Below are 8,227 nucleotides of genomic sequence, written 5' to 3'. Positions count from 1 at the left end.
GTGCTAACGTTTCTGCCAGCTCACCGCCTTCATTCAAGCGTAGAGCTTAGGTGTTTCGCTCATAAACACACACATCGCCCGGTCTGAGATTCGAACCCGCGATCTCTCGACTGCGAGTCTTCTCCTCTAACCACTAAGCCATACTCTAACCACTATTACCACTTTCCAGCAGTACCAAATAGCATTGCTGTCACCAGGGAATATCTAAGTTCTTTTAACCTACATTATTGTAGGCTTTTCATTCTGTTTGTCATTCATGCAACCACCACATCAAATCAAAGACAACTACAACCATTCTAATCAAGCAAAGACTATTTTGTTTTACTGTTTCCCGAGAAACCGTCATTCACAATCAACTTTGTCTTTTACTTATCTGAGTCACTGGACTGCAGCCACGTTGATGCACTGCTGTGATGGGTTTAGTTGAAAATAGTCAAATCTAGTACTAATTCTGGTGATCCTTCGGTATAAGTACACACGTGGTTTTGTTTACATTTCTGAGGATAACAGAAACCCTTTTCTCCCACCCCTAACCCTAACACAAACCCTAACCCTAACCCTAACACAAACCCTAACCCTAACCCAAACACTAACCTTAACCCTAGCCCCCCATATATAAAAAAAAAACACTTTCTTGAAATGTATCTGGTACTTATACCGAAGTTACGCCCTAATTCTATTGGTCTTCTATGCAGTTTCTGTGCACCAGATTCACTCAAGACTATAGTTGAAGACATGTGCCCGAGGTGCCATACATCAGAACTGAATTCAAAACTAAACGATTTTAAAGCAAGCTTCTTAACCACCCAGACATACGTACACCTTAACTTCTGAACCACAAAGCCTTGGTCATTCTCCTATTTTTGCATGTGTCTGCTACATCAGTGACAACATGTTTATTACTTACCTCTGCTGTTTACCAAACACTGCTCTATTAGAAGACAGTTGGTGTAGCTACAAGTTCATGACATCCCAATGTTAAAGGAAGCCATTTACACTGCAGGCATGGTGCTTTATCACTAATTGTATCTTGGAGTCTTCCTTTTCTATACCCTCTTCATATTACTTTCCTTATTTCTTTATTGCCCACAAAGGGCTAAACATTGAGGGGACAAACAAGGACAGACAAAGGGATTAAGTCGATTATATCGGCCCCAGTGCATAACTCGTACTTAATTTATTGACCCCGAAAGGATGAAAGGCAAAGTCGACCTCGGCAGAATTTGAACTCAGAACGTAACGGCAGACGAAATACCTATTTCTTTACTACCCACAAGGGCTAAAAACAGAGAGGACAGACAAACGGATTAAGTCGATTATATCAACCCCAGGGTGTAACTGGTACTTAATTTATCAACCTCGAAAGGATGAAAGGCAAAGTCGACCTCGGCAGAATTTCAACTCAGAACGTAACGGCAGACGAAATACCACTAAGCATTTCGTCCGGCGTGCTAACAATTCTGCCAGCTCACTGCCTTATTACTTTCCTTCATATTACTTTCCTGCAGCACAGCCACAATACACACACACACTAGCATCATCATGATTCTCATCAATATTTCATACCAATTGTTTAGTCTTTACTTTCTCATGCTTGCATGAGCCAAAGTGAATTTTTTGAGGCAGATTTTCCTATGGCATGATGCCCCACTTGTTGCCATCTCTCACCTGTTTCCAAGCAAAGCGATATTTCCCCATGGACAGACATGCATTTCATGAAAGACTGGAAATGAACATCATATATATGATGGTGACACTCATTTACAACTATCACGACCTCAACAGAAAGGTAACAAGGGTACATAATATATATACATATCAAAATAAGCAACAAAGATATCCAGAGATAATGCAGTACAATCGTTTCATGCAACTCCATTTAATTGAACAATACAATCATTACATTAATTTAAAATACAGAGCAATCTTCAGCTGCACAAAGACAAAGAATTTAATTGAATTAGAACAGATGGACACATTAGTATAATTATACCTAAAATCTCCAAGAAGTTAAAGAAATAGACAAAGAACAGGCTGTTCTTACTCCAGCATAGAAGTTACTCTGTATATAAATATATATATATATATATATATATATATTATATATATAAGTTTCAAAGGCTGTCGTAGCCGGAAGTGGCAGTGGGGATAAGCTCCCACTGCCTACAAAGTGCTCCCACAGCGTGCGTCTCAAATAGCCTCTGACTGTCAAGTCCAACTCCTGGCCTTCCCACGCCGAAACTGTTCCCACTGACAGGAGAAGGGGCAAAGGCGAGTCACTGGCACCTTAAAACCAGTTGCTTCGGGTAGTTGGGACTCCGATAGCCTTGATTTGCAGCCCAGCTAGGAGAGGGAAACTCCGATTTCAAACCTCCGCTGCCTTGCGGCAAGACCCCCTCCTGGGGAAGGCTAAGGGAGTAAACCCCGACAGAAAATCCCAAGCTGGAGTCCCTAAGGCGGCCTGACACAACACGTCATTACCGGCAACTCCTGCGACGCATCTGGTACCAAGCTTGGAGCTACCAGCTGCGTGGAGAATGGGATTCAAACTGCATGGACAACAGCTGATCCCTCATGCAAACCTGCCCAGGCCTTGTAGCTCAACAGGAAGAGGACTGGAGAGGACACTGCAGCAGACACCAGGAAGTGCAGATAAACCCACCACCTTTTCCAAGCTACACCATCGTCTCTCGAGACGGACGGATGCCGAAGATATATATATATATAAAATTAAATAATAAGGGTAGAAATTGATGTTAATCAATTAAAACCAGTGGCTTAGCATATTTTAAAAATCTGAAGATCAAAAATTATGATACATACAAAATTTAGAAGAATGGCCACTAAAGTGGACACCCTATATGCTAAACATAGATGTCAAATCGCCATTACCATGAAGAATGTGTTCTTAAGAAAAGAATCTCAGCAAAACGCCAAAATGTAAAAATGAGCAAGACAAATGAAAACGTCTATGTTTAGCATATAGGGTGTCCACTTCAGTGGTCATTCCTCTAAATTTTGTATATATGTATATTAATATATATATATATTAATATTAGCAGCTACACACAATATAAAACCATAAAACACTTATATTGGTAGAAATAAGAGTTAAGACACTTAAAGCTGCATATGTGCACATATATATACACACACACACACACATATACACTGACAGGGGAGATAATCACTCCTCAACTAGTTTCGTCTGTTAATTGCAGACTTGTTAACAGTGATTAAAGTTAGCTCTCTGTTGAGGTACAACAAAGACAATTTAATACAAAACTGATGAATTGCTCAATGATTTTTTAGAAGAGTTCATGTATATTAAACTTTTATAAGAAGTGGGGTGATAGTGACTTCGAAGTTTCAACCTGCTTTATGTAGATAGAGAAACAGATCAGATAATGTGTGTGTGTGTGTGTGTGTAAGGAAAGCAATTGGAAACTACCTTTGTATTCTCTCACAAAAGTTCCATGACAAGCACATTGTGTTTATCAGGTAATGATAAGAGCTGTCAGCTAATTTGTCAACCCTGATTGCTCAAGTAAAATACAACCCCACCACTCCCCTGCCCCCCCCAACACACACACACACACAAACATGCACATGTACTCATAATATATATACATATACGCACTTACATATGTGTGTGTTTGAGTGCATGTGCATGTGTGTGTGTATATATATATCATCATCATCATTATCATCGTTTAACGTCCGTTTTCCATGCTAGCATGGGTTGGACGGTTTGACCGGGGTTTGGGAAGCCAGGAGGCTGCACCAGGCTCCAGTCTGATCTGGCAGTGTTTCTACAGCTGGATGCCCTTCCTAACACCAACCACTCTATGAGTGTAGTGGGTGCATTTTATGTGCCACTGGCACAAGAGATATATATATATATATATATATATACACACACACATATATATATATATATACATAAGAAAGAAATTTCGAAACCATGGTATAACCGATAATAAATAACAAGGTAAAAGTTTTTTATTTTTCAATTCCTTCGAAAACTGCTATTAAATCGTGGTTTTGGCCATGTTGGCTGCTATTTCTAGCATGTAAAAATTACCTGTTAATGGGTAATTTTCTTTTGTGTTTTGATGTACACTATTTAAAAATATGTATATGTTGTCTATTGAGTATATATATATATATATACCAGAGTAAGCACATAAATGCGAAACAAGGTGGAAAAAATAGTACTCAAATACCAGAGGTAGAGTAATATACTTTATTGAAAAGCAGCAAAAATATCACAAAAACTGTTACTCAAGAGTTTCATGTTCCTATTCGTTGGGCAGTTTTGTTTAGAATGGAACAGAAATAAAGTTATCAGCAAACATACAATTAGTTTAATGGATACGCATTTGAAAATGGGTTTGTTTTATCGAAACAGATTTTGTGATATTTTTACTGCTTTTCAATAAAGTATATGTGTGTATATATTTATATATATATATATATACACACATATAAATTTGACATGGGCGATTCTTTCTTGTCTTGGGATTCACGGTCAAACAGCTGAGTGGAATTGCGTGAAAAATTACACAGATGTGTAGAGTGATCTGGTTGTGATGCTGGGCTTTGTACATTTCTCATAGCTCTCATGGTTACTGAGATAATCTACTATAATAATACTCTTGTGTTTATGAATGAGAAAGGAAGGGCGATAGATGAATAAAGAAGGAGGTGGGGGGGTGATGTCATATTTTTTTTCATAGTTCCCATTGTTACCAAGAAGTTAATTGTTTTTCAGTTTCAGATGGGTATTTTTCTTTCGGTTTTCAAATTTTATGTAATATTTCGCATTGAGGTTGCAGTATTTAATGTTTTTCAGTTATTATTTTTTTGTTTGTTTTTGACCTTTGAAAATTTAAAAGATTCTTTACCTATTTTTTATTTCTTTTAATTTTTGTTTTATTTTTTATGCTTGTTTCTGTTGTTTTGCATTTTTGTTCGCTTAGTATTTGGGTTTATTTTTTTGATTTGTTTGAATCTTGGTCAGTTTCTTTTTGTTGGTCAATTATTTTTAGCGTTTTGACAGAAAAATGTCATTCTAAAATTGTTTCTTAATGTAAGCGTGCCCAAACAAGTCAAATGCTTACACAGAGCAGGTTTTACAGACACATCATCCAAACCGACCAGGTGAAACCGGGCTTAGCTGCTAGTATATATATATATAGTACAAAGTAAGATAGGGGTTATGGGTGTAACCCACTATAGGATATCATTTATCCAATATACTGTTGATAATACCCAAATTCTTAATACATAAATGTTTTTAATTGCAATGCAATTAATTCATTTACTGCATTAAACAGATGAAGGTAAAGAAATATTTTTACTGTAAATTTATAATACAAATAAGAAAATGGAGACAAAAATTTGGTTTGTTCATCAACTTACAGATATTATAATGCTGGATTATTTATTCATTTTACAAATTAGAACATCAAAAGCATACAAAAATATTATATAAATAATATTTTTGTATGCTTTTGATGTTCTAATTTATAAAATGAATAAATAATCCAACATCATAATATCTGTAAATTGATGAACAAACCAAATTTGTTTCTCCATTTTCTTATTTGTATTATATATATATATATATATATATAATATATATATATATATATATATAGATAGATAGATAGATAGATATATAGATATATATACACACATACATACTTAATTTCATGCTCATGATGCAAATGGCAATATGTTGGACAGACAAAAAACAACCTACGTCAGAGGATGGCGGTGCACAAATATCATATTAGAATTCTGGAATACAGGAAAATACCTCTCAGCCAGCACGTTGATGAATGTGCTTCCAACAAATCTCCCAAATTCAGAACGTTTCCATTATACAAATTCAAAAACAATGATAGCCATAATGAACACATTAGCAAGGAAGTGCATTTCATAAGAAAGTATTGACTGACTCTAAATTCTTTAAACTTGGAACACTGAAAATATATATATATACATGTATGTATGTATACAAAATGTATATATATATATGTATACAAAATACAAAATGGGTGATCATTAGTAAGGAAAAATACACAAATAAGAAAGAAGAAGGCAAAGGACCACTGATGAGGTCACAGAAGTGTGATGAAAGAACTCTGGCCGAAAGACGATTAATATATAAAATAAAGCTTTCCCACATGACCATCAGCCATTCTCCTAATTTGTGTTTCTTTCTTTCTTCCTGTTTCAGCTGGACAAGGAAGATGTATTGTTCTCTGTCTCTTGTCCAGACTTGTTTCCACACGTTTGCCACCACAACCTCGTTTAGGCTTAGCAGCCCTTCCTGTTTGTTTTCACTGTCCTGTTTTTGTCACCAATCTTGACCCTCTACAAGATCACAAATTTTATTTAATTTACTTTGTGGGAGCAACTGTTTTATCAAAGGCGTATGTACGTATACGTTTGTATATATGCATATATATATTATTTATATTATATATATATATATATATATATATATATTTATCTGTGCCGGTGGCACGTAAGAAGCACCATCTGAACATGGTCGATGCCAGCGCCGCCTTGACTGGCTTCTGTGTCGGTGGCATGTAAAAAGCACCAACCGATCGTGGCCAATGCCAGCCTCCCCTGGCACCTTTGCCAGGGGCACATAAAAAGCACCCACCACACTCTCAGCGTGGTTGGTGTTAGGAAGGGCATCCAGCTGTAGAAACACTGCCAGATCAGACTGGAGCTTGGTGCAGCCTCCTGGTTTCCCAGACCTCGGTCAAACCATCCAACCCATGCTATCATGGAAAATGGACGTTAAACAATGATGATGATGATATATATACATATATATAGGCGTCGGAGTGGCTGTGTGGTAAGCAGCTTGCTTATGCGCATGCGCTGGTTTATTCGCAGTGTTGATTTTTAATGAGATGGACGGAATTTTTTGAGCTGCTTGCCAGCAGTTTGTTGGTGAGTGTTGTACCAGTGGAAAAGAATGTATTCGGACCTTGGCGAGTATGAACTATCCTGAGCAGAGGAGGAGCTCGTTAAGGCGGTAAACAGAATGGATGAGCATTTGGAAAGTGTAAAGTGTTTTGCTGAGGCGGCAGAGGTAAAGAAAAAGGAAGTGGGCCTAACTGGACTGAAGGAGCTGTGTAAGATGACACAGAAGGTGAGCAGTGATGTGAAGTTATTACCCCCGTGTTATGGTAAATATGGAAAAGAAGACTATTACCTACAAGGTGCACTCAGTGGAGAGTAGGAAGGTGGAGCGGATGGTGATGGAAAAAGTAGAAAAAGCTCTGAAGGGGCTTTCGAAGGAAGTAAGATATATAGCAAAAGGAAACGGATATGGGACAGTGGTTGTCCAGATTAGGACAGCATAGAAGGCAAAGAGACTGGCGAGTACAACTGTAAAAACTGAGGAACTAGTACTTCTACCCACCTACCTTGGAAGAAAGACTTCTAAGGTGAGGGTAAAAGTAATTCCACCTGATATAGAAGTGGCTTGGGTTGTGGCAGCCGTCCTCATTGGAAGTGAGGAGGAGGTGGCTGTCCTCCAAGCCACAGAGACTGAGGAAGGAGGCTTTAAAGGAAAAATATTGGAAATTATCAGACAAGCAGAGGTGAAGCAACTGGAAAATTTGGCGGAAACAGTGACGTTGGGAGAAATAGTATTGAGAATATAGGTAGGGGGCAGAATTCTGTGATGCTTTAAATGTGGCCAAAAAGGCCACATTAGAGCACACTGCGCTCTACAGAAGAAAACAATAGAGGAAACAACAGATGAACCAGTTGGGGAGACAGAGGAGAAAAATGAGGAAGAAAAGAAAGACGGATGAAAGGAGGAAGAATGGATAGTAACAGAGAGTAGAAGGAAGAAGAGGAAGAAAAGAAAGAACACTGAGTGTGATGTGGTACCCCAGCCCAACTCCATCCCACCCACCCTATACAAACACCAGACCCACCCACTCCTTTTCCCCACAAGAAAAAAAGAAAAAGAGAAAAGAGCAGACACCACAGAATTAAGACCCGTCCTCCAGTGAAAAAGGTTACGAAAGAATGTTGTCATTGAGTGATAGCGAGAGTGGAAATAGAAGGACTAGACCAGAGACTAAAGACGAATTAGGACTCAAAGGCAGCAAGTGGTGTTACTCAGTATGGGGTGAGTAGCACACTCTTCATATCTTCATTTTCAGATATCATGCATGTTATCATA

The sequence above is a fragment of the Octopus sinensis genome, linkage group LG3, assembly GCF_006345805.1.
Source record: "Octopus sinensis linkage group LG3, ASM634580v1, whole genome shotgun sequence".
Classification (NCBI taxonomy): Eukaryota; Metazoa; Mollusca; class Cephalopoda; order Octopoda; family Octopodidae; genus Octopus; species Octopus sinensis.
This window is presented reverse-complemented; position numbering follows the sequence as displayed.